The 15,051-nt window shown below is 48.9% G+C and overlaps 1 long non-coding RNA gene across 1 annotated transcript; it reads left to right on the forward strand.

Moving 5' to 3' along the window:
* Nucleotides 1-14,503, forward strand: LOC141579645 (uncharacterized). Its single transcript, XR_012511457.1, has 3 exons — nucleotides 1-121; nucleotides 9,151-9,368; nucleotides 10,206-14,503. It is a non-coding gene; the product is annotated as an uncharacterized LOC141579645 (long non-coding RNA).
* Nucleotides 14,504-15,051: the final 548 nt, after the last annotated feature.

Below are 15,051 nucleotides of genomic sequence, written 5' to 3' on the forward strand. Positions count from 1 at the left end.
AGGTTGTGAGACACAGATGGGTCATGAAGTCCATCTAATGAGTGATGACAAGCATTTGAAAAAAATAATGAAACAGAATCGATTAGAATGGAAAACATCAAAGCGCACTGCATGTACTAGGGTAAGTACTGCTTTGTGAAATTTTTATTTCATTTATATGTATGTGTATTACGATGTAAAATGTACTTCTTACTCTGAAGCGGTGGTCAAGAATTTTGAGAAGCATTGCCTACATTTCTGCACCAGCTAAACGCCCTCGCATGACAAGCATGTTCCTGCTCCAAGTCTTTGCCCACATGGGTCTTTCTGTGAGGTGCCCTCCTCCCTAGCTGCCCTTGTCCAGTCTTTCCCACCCTTCAAAGCTCAGCTCAAATGCCTCCTTCTCCAGGAAGCCTTCCTGTGCCTCTCCAGTCCCTGGGACCTCTTCTTCTGACTCCCAAAGTCCTCCACGTCTCAACCTCCCTTGTGGCAGCTGAGCACACCTTGCCCTGCAGGGCAGGTGACCGGGCCTTCTAACCAGACAGTAAGCTTCTCTAAGAAAGTCCTGTCCAACACCTGTCCCAAGTGATTTCTAACTGTGTGGCCTTCACACAGAAGGGCCAGGGCCAGACTTATGACCATAACTGGGATGACCCTGTTGCTTGTGTCAGTGGCCATGTGCTGGTGACAGTAACTGTGGTCATTGTAGGGGACAGTTTTCGTGCTCATGTGGCCGATCGGCATCCTGTGAACTCTATTCCTAGACTTGAGGCATCTCCCACCCTATGGGTCCTGCTTTCTCAAGACTGAAACCAGAAATTCACTTTCCAGCCTCCCTTGCAGCTAGGGTGTGGCCATGTGACCTCTCTCCTCCACCAATCAGATGCCGAAACAGGGTTTTGATTGGGAAGAGGCACCGGTAGGCTCAGTGCTGATGAGTGTGCCAGAGCAGGATGGAGAGACAGCCAGGGTCCAGAGGCAGCAGGGTGGAGTCCTGGCAGGGGTATCCTGGCCCATCTTGGGTAGTGTAAACTGCCATACCTGTGTTCAGTGACAGCAGCAGAAGTCTTTCCACTAGCCCTGGGTGCTATTCCATCCTCCAAGTCTAATTCCATGATGCCTCTGGAAAGCTTGCAAGTTACCAAATATCCCCTTATTTCAGGTTTATTGAAGTATAACTGACATCCAGTAAAATTATATGCACGGTTTTTAGACGCACAGTTCTATATATCTTTACAAACTTATACAGTCTTATAGTTGCTGCCACAATCAAGATATAAAACATTTCCATCTCCCTCAAAAGTTCCCGAGTGCCACTTTGTAGTCCCTCCCGGTGGTGTGCTAGATCTGGCTAGTACCCCTTCGTGACAGTCAGTCGTTGAATTTTCAGGAGATTTACAAGCTGACTGTTAAACCTAGCCATTGTTAAATATGAAATTATATAAACTGACTAACAACTTACATTCATAACAAAAGTAATACATAAACTCATCACTTCCTGATGATTTTGCTACATTTTACTGTTTATGCTCGTGAGATCATGTTTAGTCTATCTGTTTGGTAGAAATACCTTATAATGTTGTGCTATTAAACAGCTCTTCTCAACTCTGAATTCAGTGACCTCATGTGGGTGGGAGTATTTGCACCAGAGAAATTGGTAACTGCAAATCAATGTTTGATTTATTTTTTTGTTGATTGTCTAGACATAAGAAAGAGGTAAAGAAAATGCAAATAATGCAAATTAAACTTAAACATGTGCTGTGCTTGCAGCCATTACATTGTGAATAGTGCAAAAAAATTAAGGAAATATTCTTCCAGTATCTAAGCAAATAAGTCACTCACATCGTTGGTGGATGAAGGATGTTCTGACATTCATCTTAGTTTTGTTTTGGTCTTACTTGTTTCAAAAGGTGGCTCCCCAGGTATCACCCCGACACACTCTATCGATAAAACAAAGTTGAGTTTATCGCTCACCATGGTAAGGAGACCACCACATTGACAGGGCTTTATTGTATCTTGAGATGGGGAGAGAAGTCAGAATTTATTGAGGATTGGAAGTTTGGCTTAAGGAGGGTTTTTCAGTGCAGGGCCTGGAGTCTGCTGGAGTAGCATGAAGTCTCGTGACTGTGTGCAGAGAGAGAGTTTCAGTCTTCAGAGTCCAAGCTGTGCAAAGGTAGGTGGTTGGTGGTTTCAATCCTCACTCTTTAATGAGAGGGAAATTATCAACTGACATTCTTGTTGGAGCAACATATGTTTGTCGGTTGCAACCACAGTTTGGCTATAGATGTGTGAGTTTGGCAAAGTTAACTAAAGTGTTCTGTGAGAGTCGATTTACTATATGAAATTTATAATGTTATTATTTATAAATTGTGTGCTTTAAATTCAACAAAATTGCAGGATAAAGGATCAACACACAAAAATCAGTTGTTTTTCTATGAAAGCAATGAACTATCTGCAAAGGAAATAAAGCAATCTCATTTATAATAGCATCCAAAGATGAAAATACTTAGGAAAAAAAATTCAAGGAGGTGAAAGACTTGTACACTGAAAACTACAAAACTTTACCGAAGGAAATAGGAACCCTTATACTTTACTGGTGGGAGTATAAAATGGGGCAACCACTGTGGAAAACACTTTGGTGGTCCCTCAAAAAGTTAAACATAGAATTATCATATGATCCAGCAATTCCCTACCTAGGTACATACCCAAAAGAAATGAAAACATATGTCTAAATAGAAACTTGAATGTAGATGTTCATAGCAACATTATTTATACAGTCAAAGGCTAGAAACAACCCAAATATCTATCAATGGAAAAGTGTGTAAACATATTATTGTGTATCTATACACTGGAATATTTTTCAGCCACAAACAGGAATGAAGTACTGATACTTGGATGAACCTTGCAAATGTTATGTTCAATAAAAGAAGCCAGACATGAAAAGTCACATATTGTAGGGTTCTCTTTATACGAAATACCCAGAATACGCAAATCCATAAAGACAGCAAAGTAGTGGTTGCCAGAGATGGGGGAGGGGAGAACGGGAGTGATTATTTGATGGGTATGGGGTTTTCTTCAGGGAGGACAAAAATGTTTTGAAACTAGAGAGAAATGGTGGTTGCACAACATTGTGACTGCACCAAATGCCGTTGAACTGTATACTTTAAAATGATTAATTTTATGTTATACAAATTTCACCCAATAAAAAATATAAGTGCCAGGAGAGGGTATAGCTCAAGGGGTAGAGTGTATGCTTAGCATGCAGAAGGTCCTGTGTTCAGTCCCCAGTACCGCCTCCAAAAATAAGTAAATAAATAAACATAATTACCCCCCCAAAAAAAAGTAAAGAAATTTTTTAAAATATACATGCTGCACATCTTTTATATCAGTAAGACTTATAATAATCATGTGTGTGTGTGTGTATACACACATATATACACACACATATATCTATATACATACGTTTATATATATATGAAATCCCTCCCACCTCTCCTGAGCTGGTCGTTAAACATTGACATTGCCTCATTGATGCTGTTGTATCCCTTCCTTTACTCCCAGGCTCTTACAACCATTTATCTGATTTCTGTTGCTATACTTTTGCCTCTTCTAGAATGTCATATTATATTATAATATTATATTTCTTATATTTCTGCAATGTTATATAAGTTGAATTATCCTATATGTAGCCTTTTGAGTCTAGCTTTCTTAACTCAGCATAATGCTTTTGAGAGTCATCCATGTCATTGCATATCCCAGTACTTTGTTCCTTTTTATTTTTGAGTAGTATTCCATCGAATGGACATACCACAATATATTTATCCATTCACCTGTGGATGGCTATTTGGGTTGTTTCCAATTTTTGGTAATGAATAAAGCTTCTATAAACATTCACATACAATTTTTTTGGCAAGGACATATATCTCGATTTCTCTTTGGTAAATATCTGGGGATTGGTGGGTTCTGTGTTAAGTATGTGCTTAACTTTATGAGAAACTGCCTAACAGTTTTTCAAAGTGGCTGCATCATTCTGCATTCCTACCAGCATTGTATGAGAGTTCCAAGTGCTCTGCATCCTCACTAGCATTTCATAGAGTCAGTTTTAAAAATTTGAACCATTCAAAATTATGATTTTCATTTTTCTAATGACTACTGATGTTGAGCATGTTTTCAAGTGCTTATTTTCCATCAATGTATCTATCTTCTTTAGTAAAGTGCCTATGCAAATCTTTAGCCCACATTTTTGTTGGGTCATCTCTTTTCTTATTTTTGAGTTTTGAAAGTCCTTTATACATCTGGTTACCAGTCTTTTATCAGATAAGCATTTTACAAATATTTTCTCCCAGTCTGTGATTTGTTATTTTCTTATCTTCCTACTTAAAAAGCAGACATTTTTAATTTTGATGAAGTTAATTTTATCGGTTTTTTTCTTTTACGGTGTGTTCTTTTGTCTTAAGGAATCTTTGTTCCACTCAAGGTCTTAGAGGATTTTTCTTATGGCTTTTTCCTGGGAGTTTTACAGTTTTAGATTTCACATTTAGATGTTTGCCTAATACCCTTTTATAATACTTTTCCACTTAAATTAAAGAGGGTTCTGTTGTCTGCAAGTGAGAACACTGGCTGATGTGGAAATGATGGTGTTGGTGGTTATGGTGATGGCTTTGGTGTTGATGGGCTGACTCGTGGGGACAGTGGTGCTGGCAGCTATGACTTGACCATAGTGTTAGTGCTGGTGGTGATAATGGAAATGAGGGAGGTGTTGTTGATCAGTTACTAAGCAAAATCCTACTGTGGTACAAAATCCATGGCAGCCCTGTCCACTCTGGACAGTTACTGTTTGTCACCAACTTGACCCTTCTCATTAAAGATCTATGCATATTGCAGCCTCCAGTTTGTCAGTCTCTCATAAAATGGGAGAGCTGGAAATTGGGTGAACCTTAATGCCATTTTCAGGAGGGTAGTGGGGATATACTTGTAGAAGTATTGAGAGGCACTGGTATAATGATGTCCATAGTATCATTGTCTATTGTAGGGGAAAAAACCCAAAAGAACCTAAATGTCCACCAATAGGAGAATGGCTAAATAAACAATGGTATATCCATACTGTGGAATATTATGCAGCCTTCAAACCAGATGAGATAGCTCTTACGGACTTCCATGGAAAGGTACTGATGATATATTGCTAAGTGTAAAAATCAAATTGCAACAACATATACGATCCCGTTTTTTAAAGTGTTCACAGCTGTATATTTGTACATGCAAAGAAAACATCTGGAAACACACACAAGAAACTATTATCAATGGTACCTCCAAAAGAGACCTTTCACTTCACATGCTTCTGATCTGTTTGATTTCATTGCCTTGAGCTGTTACTACTTTAATCTAAAAATAAAACACGCAAACAATCACACATACAAGGTGAGGTGGGGTGAGATTACTCTTTATTTTAGAAATATGGGAATGGAGGCATGGAGTCAGGGGTGTTGCCCTGACTTGCCCAGGTGGGTGGCACAGGGAACCAGGAGAGGAACTGGCTAGACAGGACTCCTGTCTGGTTTTCTAGTTGTGGCCCCACCTCTGCTGTCCTCAGATGCCCGGTGTCCTGCCTCCGAGGCTGTCCCAGGGCGAAGCTGACCTCTGAGCGCTGGTCAGACACAGAGGTGGTGACGGAAGTCTACAGTCTGGGCCAGCCCCTCTTCAGCCTCGCCTCTGGTCTCCCTCTGTGGTCTTCCCATCTCCCCATGTTGGGGTCCTGGAGCCCTGTGAGCCCAGTGACTTCTTGCTGCCTGAGCAGGGGCTGAAGGTGAGGAAGATGGAGGAGCCTTTCTTGACATATGGCCTGGGGTCCACCTGCGTCAGCCTCCCCTGGGAAGTGTGTTAAGAATGCTGAATCCTGGGTCCCACCCTAGACCCAATGAATGTGAAATCGTAAAGAAGGAAATCAAAGCCTAGGTCTGATAGGATTTGGCGACAGCAAACACTATATGCAGCTCAAAGCTCTTGTTCTCAAGTCTGGCTGTTTGTCAGAATCACCTGGGGGCTGTAAAAATGCAGGTGCCCAGGTACCACTCCAGAGGCTCATTTAATTGTCCTGGGATGTGGTCTGGGCATTGGTATTTTTTCCAAAGTGCCCCTCCAAATTGCCAGCTTTCCTTTCCAATGACAGCAGAATCTCTGGGCTGGGACCTGGGCATCTGAATTTTTTCAAACTCCACAGATGATTCCCAATGTGCAGACAAGTCCAAGAGCCGTTGGTGCGGACCCTCAGTACTCAGTGTGCGGGCCTTGGAGAAGCAGCCTCACCATCATCTGGGGAGCTTGTTAGAAATGCAGAATCCCAGGCTCCAGCCCACAGAGACCCCCCCACGTCAGAGCCTGCCTTCTATCGGGATATCTGGGTGATGCGTGTCCACGATACAGTTGGAGAAGCTTATGAGGGCTTAGCTGCAGCAGGGCAGAGGCAGTGAGTGATCCCCAATGTTAGGACAACCTGGGAGTTTTTAAAAATCCTGTTGCCCTGGCAGCACCCAGGTCACTTCAAACCTGGACATCAGTGGTTTTAAAGATCCCTGAATGAGTCCAATGTGCAGGGCTGAGACCACTTTGTAGAAGGTGTAGCCGCGGCAGGGGTGCAGGAAAAGGGCCATGTTTGAGGCGGTGGTCCCTTCCCAATTAAGGGCTCCTCTGGGGTCAGCCTGGACTTCATCCCATGTCCCATGTCCTGTGACGTGGGGCGAGTTAATTAACCCCTCGGAGCCACAGCCTCCTCGTCTATAAGATGAGGATACTAATAGTGCCTACTTCCCAGAGTGGTTACGATGAAGCGGGCTAAACTAGGACGTCTCGCTCTCAGCAGGGGCTTCGTGTCAGCTACGGCTCTTGTTACTGTTTGGCAGAATCTTCAGGTACATTCAGAGGGTAAGTGAAGAGTCAGACAGCAAACCCACCAGGCCGAAGTGCGATGTGTGGGCCCAGCACTTAACTTCTCTCAGCCTTGCTCTCACATCGACAGAATGTTAATAATAATAGCACCCACCTCTGGATGTAGCCATCTCCCACAGGTGTCCACTCACATCCATGCCCTCCTGGAGGCCATCCATCCCAAACAGACATTACTCCATAACACGGACCAGGAGACAGAATAGTTTATGAAAGATTTCTTAGGGAATCAAGGAAGAAGGTATTTTTTGTCATGCTCCCCATGGCAGAAACTTTTCCAAACTGTCCACTGGAAATCTGTTTCGTCACTCTGGGTTCCTGTGCCCTGCTGGCTGCCCCTCCTCTCCTCATCCTCACGCAGCCTCTGGAAACCCCTCTGAAGAGCAGTCCTACAAAGCCACACCTCACCCTTCCCCCTTAGCAAAACAAGAGCTACCTGTCTGGCACTGTTCAGAGCCCTCTGTGCCGAGAATCTCCTCCTGGGAAGTCGATCTATTACTATGCCCATTTTGCAGATGAAGAAACTGATGCAGAGTTTGGGGAACCGGAAATGTGGAATCACCATCCTAATCCAGGCTCTGCCCCTGGGCCCTTAGTCACTCGGATGTCTCCTGTGCTGTTCCTCAGGAGGGAGGGCTTCCTCTCGGTCCACACAGGGTTAGAGTGAGGAGTAATTAGAGCTTGTTTCACACAGTACGTCCAGGTAACAAATATTTACTGAGCACCTACTATGTGCCAGATCCAGGGACACAGAGGTGAGCAAACAAGATGTTGTCCCAGTCCTAACAGAAACAGTCCTTTAAATGGTTTGAAAAGAAAAGAAAAAAGCCCCACCTAAATCAAAAGGGGAACAAGCTTTGCTTCTGGACCCTCGAAGCCTGTGGGGCTGCTTGGCTAGTAGCCAAACCTCACCCCCTCCCCACAATTCACCCACAGAGTCAAGGGGAGACAAACTTCCTCCTCCCACTGACCCTGGGCTCATGGGGGTTGGTCTCAGGGACAGAAGAGCAGAGTGGGGTCACCTGGCGGCAGGACCCTGGCCCTCAGGTGAGCTGTGGCCCCACCCAAACCTTGGCAACTCTCAGCCAGGATCTGGTGCCCCCCTGCGACTTCCTCCCTGCCTGCCTCCCGCCAGATGCTGGTAATTGGTAGACAAAGGAGCTTCAGACAGTTGGGGACCTGCGTCCTTTGAGTCCCTGAAAACATGCTATCATTAATTAAAGACTTTGGCTTCTGCGGGGCCTGGGCCTGCCTTTTTCTGGCTGGGCCTCAGACTTGTGTCTCTCTAGTAGACTCTTCTTGCTAAATTTTTCAGTGTTTTTAACATCAGACTGATGTTACGTATAATTACCAACTTTGCACCCAAATTATATTTGACATGGCTTGTGTGGGAAATTAGACCATTTCAGCGCCTACAAATTCACCTGGGGAAGCCAAGGCAGGCATGAGGGCGTGCTGAGGGGAAGTAATTTAAATATTACATGTACCATAGTGAAAATGCCAAAACTCCTTAAACTGCCAGGAAGAATTTTATATCCCCCCTTCCACTTGCCCCCCCCCACTCCATCCCCGACTTACTGAGCACACTGAGAGGCGGGAAACAGGGCCCTGTGGAGTGGGACCTGCGGGGAGACTTTTCCACTGGGGGACTCACAGGGACCATCTGATTTGTCAGGAGGGGGCCTCCAGAGATGCTGACGGGGGCCCTGGTGTCATGTTGGCGGGGAGGGCCCATTGCAGTGGCATCTGTCTTGGCTGTCTGCCTTTCCCCTCTCCCTTCTGCCTCTGTTCCATCTGCTTCTGTGCCGAGGGAGAGGAAGCTCCCTCCCCTCACCCCTGCCCTGGACATGGAGGAGGGTGGGGGTGGGGAGCTCGTGGGATGTGGGAACAGCATGGGGCATGCCCAGAAGCCAGGCCCTCCCAGGATTCTGAGGCTGGAGCCCCATGGACCAGTCTAAGCAGTAACCCATCACCGAAGTCCCCTTTGGACCAGATAGGCCCTCAGGAGTTTTGCTTTGTCCTTTCAATTCAGTAGATCCTAAATACCTACTATGTTCTGGGCATTCGGGATCCAGAGAAGAATAAAACTCATTTATTCAACAAATGATTATTGGGTCCCTATTATGTGCCAAGCACAGTGCTAGGCACTGGGAATACAGAAATTGGCAAGATTCATTCATTCATTTGTTTGTCCATTCAACATATACTAACTAAGACCCTACTATGTGCCAGGTGCTGTGCTGGGTCCCAGAGACGAAGCAGGCTGGGCTCACAGTGCGGCTGGGAAAACAGACGTCCAGGCAGATAAACTCAGACTCACTGGGTTTATTGGGCTGGAAGGCCAAACCCTGCCTGCGTTGTTCCCTTGCTGATGGAGGCTGCCCAGCGGAGGGAGGGACACCGTGCCGGCTGCTGACACTGCCACCTGGGCTTGTGAGCCTGACGACAAGGTGGGGGCTCTGCAGGTGACTGTCCACCTGGTCCGGCCATGGTGGTGAGGAGATGTGAGGCCCAGCCTGGTAGGGTCTGGGAGAGAAGCCTCTTTTTTGTCCCTTCCTGTACATTGATCCCTGTCTTCGACTACAGAGAGGACAGCTGGCTCTTTTGTGAGGTTTCCCACCTGCTGAGAGGCATCCTGGGCTGCTGCAGAAGCAGGGGTGTGAGAGCAAGAATGGGGGAGACTGAGACTTGCTGCTGCTCCCTTTACCTGCGCCTGGGGTGGTCCAGCACCTGAGAGAAGGCAGCCAGAGGCCAGGACCCTCCACTCAGAATAAAGGGGCCCCAGGAGGACACCCCTTCCCGAACTCAGAGCCTTCCAAAGCTGTGGAAGGGCCCTGGAGCCCCATTCTTGTGTGTGTGCAAGAAAGGCTGGGTCTGGGCAGCATCCTTGGTGGACGATCCAGGAAGTCCTAACCCAGGATATCAGCTGCCCCTGACTGGCCACTGGACCCCCAAGGTTTTCTGTCTTCTTTTCTATTTCCTGGTGTCCTTTTCCTCCTGCACACACCAAGGGAAGTTGGCCCCATTAGCCAAGGATTCAGATGTGCATGGTCTCTGTAGCCAATTGCATTTTCCAAATATGCTGCCAGTGCCTCTCACCCCGCAAGGTCTTACAGTGTGATCTCAACAGTCCTCCCAGCGGTGGGGTCTGTGCTTCTCCCCTTGAATCTGAGCAGACCTCTGGGATTACCTCGGCCAATGGGGCAAGATGGCAGTGGCACTGTGTGACCACCAAGGCTAAATCATTAAGTTTCACGCACTTCTGCTTTGTTTTCTTGGGACACTAGCCTTTGGAGCCCAGTCACCATGCTGTGAGGAAACCCAAGCTCACCCACGTGGAAAGACTGGATAGAGAGGTCACGCGTGGTGATCTGGCCAAAAGCCTGGCTGAAGTCCCAGCTTTAGTGATCGGTTTCCCCCACCAGGCTGTGAGTTCTTGGTGGGCAGGCGGCATGTCCTGTTTCCCTAGGCACCCTCGCCTCCTGCCCAGAGGAAGTGCACAGGAAGGGCTTCTTCTACTGATGGAAGGCACAGTGAATGCGCGCTGTTCCCAGGGGCCTGCGGATCCCTCCCTCAAGTTTGATTCCACCCGCTGCCTGCATCCCCTGAGCTCTCGTTGCACGGATCACTGTTGGACACGCGGCCTGACTTGGATGTTGTGTGAAACCGGGGTTGGGCTTTTCCCAGTTCAAGTCTCAGTCTCCCCACCTGAGCAATGAGAACACTGGAACTGGCCAGGGGCTGAGGGGTCGGTCCTCCAGCTCACTTGCTCTGGGATCCTTCGAGAGGGACGAGGCAACTTCTCCACCACTGATCTAATAATAAGACACGGGAAGTCGGGGAGGTATAGGGTGGGGCAAGGAAGTTCTGCCTGGCCATCCTGGTTCCTTTTCACAGCCTTTGTTTGAAGCCTGCTGACACTCAGCAAAATTCAGCCCTGGGGGCTGAACTGGGGCACAATGGAGGGACTGCTGGGATGAGGAGAACTTCAAGGGCAGGACCAGGACTACAGGGGGTCAAGAGTGCAGGTTTGGAATCTCCCAGGCAAGTTCTGCTTCACCCACTCATACACTGATGACTGAGGCAAATCATTCCACTTCAGCAAGCCTCAGTTTCCTCATCTGAAGAATGGAGACGGCAATAAAGGAGCCACTATGGAGAACTCCTGGGAGGATCTGAAGACCGAGATAGTGCAGGCAAAGGGCTCCACAAACGTGGCTGGTAATACAATGGAAGAGGCCATTAATGAGAACATGCCAAGTGTCATGGGCCAAGCGTCACACACTCTTATGATGTCAGTTCCCACCAGAAATCCTGCTGTTTTATAGGGGAGGGAACAAGGCACAGAGAGGTTAGATGACTTGTCCAAGGCCACACAGCCATGAAGGGGTGAGGCTGAAAATTAGAACCCAGGTCTGTCTGACCACAGAGATCTTGTGGCCACCCATCCTTGGGTACCTCCATCAAGGCAGAACCTAGAACTGTGACATCTGACACTGCTGCAGGGAGAGCCAATCTCTGCTTTGTGATGGTGGAAGACAGGAGTGTGGCCTTCCTCCATGGGCAGACTCCTCAACCCCAGGGCTGAACCCCCACAGCTCCAGGGGGATCCCCGAGTAAGCACCAGGATGTTGCTAGACAGGCAGAGGCTGCAGCAGGGGTAACCCCACCAGGCTGGGGACAGGCTGAGAGGAGCGGTTGAGTGACATTTCCCCGCCAGTGATTTCCCCGTGCAATTGATGATAATTACAAGCCCTGCCAGGGTCCTCCGCACCCATGAGCACAGCCCTGCTCCCAGTAACCCTGACCCCCACACCAGGGTGCACACATACACGGGGCAGACCCCCAGCCCTGTAGACACACAGGTACACACACAGTCGTTTTCACAGGCTCATGCGTGCATGCCCACTGTGTGTGAGGATGCACAGATGGGCTCCCCGGGCTGGGCATCCACAGGCACGCATGGCCTTGCACATTCAGGGCCTTGTACAGGCTCAGCCCTGATTCCTGAGACCACCTGGGTAAGTCTACACGAATATGGCCCCCGGTGTTCCCAGACTCGTGTGTGCGTGTGTGCGTGTGTGTGTGTGTGTGTGTGTGTGTGTGTGTGTGTGTGTGTGTGATGAAGAAGCTGGAGCAGGGTCTTAAGAAGCAGAGGGTCCTAGAGGTGATGCTACTATCAAAGCCACAGATCCTCCCTGTGTTCTGAGCTTCATTCAGTTCTGGGGACAAACCCAGCCATCAGGTAGTAAGATAGTAGCTCTTATTATTCCTCAGTTCAACAATGATGAAACAGAAGCCCAGAGAGGTTAAAACACTCATCCAAAGCCACACAGCTAGATTAGAGTCAGGCAGCTTGGCAACTCAGAGCCCAAGGCCTTAACCACCAGGCGATGCTGCGGCTGTAGGTGGCCCTTGCACCCTGTTCCACTGCAGCCTCCCCTGCTGACCCTCTCCCCTGCTTTGTGACTCTGGGTACTTTAACCATCTGTGCTGGCTAAACACACTGAATTTTTGCTGTTTGCTTTTCTGCTCCTTCCTCTGCCTTTCCCCACCCGTCGCATCCTACTCCCTATATGAGCCCCACTGACTTTCAAACAAGCGTTTGTCGTGTTCCCTCTGTCCTGAGTGTCTTGGCACATAGCAGGGACTCAACAGACATGTGTTGCGTGGAAGGACTTGGTGCCTGAATGGACAGGGTCATCCAGCATTGACACAAAAGACCTCCTACTGTCCCAGGCCCTGAGAATGGAGGGGCTGTGATGGGCAGGAGGCTGGGGCCACTTCAGGGCTGCAGACCACGTTCCCAGCCCCTTCCTGCTTCGCTGTCAGTCTCCCTCAATCAGAGTGCAGGCATCTGAGCTGTGGCTGGTAGGGGCTCCTAAGCCAGGCACAGGGCATCCTGGAGGTGGCTCCTCCCTGTTCTGTCCTCCCAGGATGGCTGCCAGGCCAAGGGTGGGGTGGCCTCTTGGATGCATGCTGGCCCCAGGCAGTGCCCAGCGAGACAGGTGGATACCTGTTCCTGGCTACTTCTTTCCTCTCTCGTATCCATCCTGCCCTACGACCCCACCCTGCCCCTGCTGGGCCCCCTGGTGCACCCACCCACCACTAGGTGGCACCAAGAGCCCTGAGACAGTGGGGAGCTGCCCCAGAAGGGCTCAGGGGTTGGCATGGGTGGAGGGGCTGGTCCCAGCATCCTCCATGCTGGCACTGGCTGGGCCCCCTGTCCCCATGGCCCTTCCCTTGAATGTCATGGCAGCCCCCAGGTGCTGAGCCCTGTGCTAAAGGATTTTCATACATTACATTTCCCTGCAAACCTCACAAAGGCCCAGTGAGGTAGACATCATTCTTGTCCCCATTTTACAGATTAGGAAACTGAGGCACGGAGAGGTTAAAGCAATGTATCCAAGTCACATAGCTAATAAGAAGGAGAGCCAGGACTCAAATCCTATCTTCCCAGTTCTGTTCTTAACTATTGCTTCCCTAAAGCTGTCTCATAAGGGTCAGTGGTCCCCTGGATGAACCAGTGGGTCCTAGAGCTAGCTGGCCAGACACTCTGAGAAAGCCTTCAGAGCAGGGGGACTTGAAGGGTTGGAGTGGGTTTGGGAGGGGAAATGCCAGGGCCTGAAAGCCAGGTGGAGGGGAGGATGGAAGAGTCTTTCTCCCGATCCCCCAGCAGCTGCCTGACTGAGGGTCCAGGAAATGGAGGAAAAAAACACAGGGAGAGGCCTGGAGAGGAAACCCAGGGTGGGGAAGCAGAACCAGCTCCCCTAAAGGGCCAAGAACAGCTGGGAGAAACTTGGGGGGCAGGCACAGGATGGGGGAGGAGCTGTCCCAGGGACTAGAGACAGTGCTGGGTCCAGATGGTGCTGAAATCAGGAGGCCCTATTTCCACCTGTGCAGGCTGTGGTGGGCCCAGCCCAGGTTGGAGGCCCTGGCTCTGGTAGGGTGGTAGAGCCCCCAAACGTGGGAGGCTGGGCTTGCCCAGGGAACTCTGGGAATTGGGGAAGGATAGGCCACAGGCCAGATGTGCTCCAGCCTCAGCCCAGGATGACAGCCAAGTGGCAGTGCTGTCCATCCATTCATCCTTCCATTGACACAAGGATTGTGCACGTGCCAGGACCTGGGGACACTAAAGTGAACAAGACCAATAAGCTCCCTGTTTTCTTGGGACTTATGCTCTAGTTTGGGGGAAATAGGCAATAAGCAAGTAAATAAAAAACAGAGGGTCAGGTTTAGATTGGGTAAACCAGGAGGACTTTTCAGAGGAGGTGGTGTTTGATGAAAGAGTCAGAAAAGACTCTCCAGGCAGAGGGAACAGCAGAAGCCCAGGCCCTAAGGCAGGAGTGAGCTTAGTGGGCTGAAGAAATAGAGTGAAGGTCTGTGAATGTGATGCAGAGGGAACACTGGGCAGGGGCAGGAGAGGAGGTGACAGAGGAGGGCAAGGCCTGATGGAGGAGGGTCCAGCCAAGGCACAGATTGTTTCCTAGGTGGGGTGGAATGTGCCTGGAGGGTATTAGCACAGGAGAGACAAGATTTGCTTTGCATTTTGGAAGATTATACTTGTTGACATTGGAGAGTGAATTACAGGGGGGGGTAGGGTGGGGCAAAGAGCTCACCCCAGGGAGCCAGGGGCCTGTCTGGAGACTGTCAAGCACCTGGGTAGCTGAGTACAGTGGAAAGGACACTGAACGGAGACTCTGGTGCTCTGCCCTGGATTCTAGTCCTAATCACATCACTCACTGGCTATGTGACTTAGAGTCCATAACTGTCCCTCTCTAGGCCCCAATGCCTTTATCTGCAGAATGGGGACAAGAATAACTGCCCGGCCTCCTTTCCTGGGGATTCATCAAGGGTCAGGGTTGGGGAAGGACAAAGCTCTATAAATCACAAGGCGCTAAGGGTGAGCTAGCAGGTGGGAGCTCCCTGAGCCTGGGGTTAATTTGGGGAATGGATTGTTCTGAAGGGAGCTGAAAAGGTGGTGACATTGTGGTTGAAATCACGTCTGGGGGTCAGCCCCACCCCTGCTCGGGGCTCCCCAATCCTCCGGGTCTGGGATCCCAGCTCAACTGTGATTCTTAGAGGCTGCCCGCATCCCATCCCCCACTCTCTGTCCCTCGATGTATTTTTTTT

This window comes from Camelus bactrianus, chromosome 13, assembly GCF_048773025.1.
Source record: "Camelus bactrianus isolate YW-2024 breed Bactrian camel chromosome 13, ASM4877302v1, whole genome shotgun sequence".
NCBI lineage: Eukaryota > Metazoa > Chordata > Mammalia > Artiodactyla > Camelidae > Camelus > Camelus bactrianus.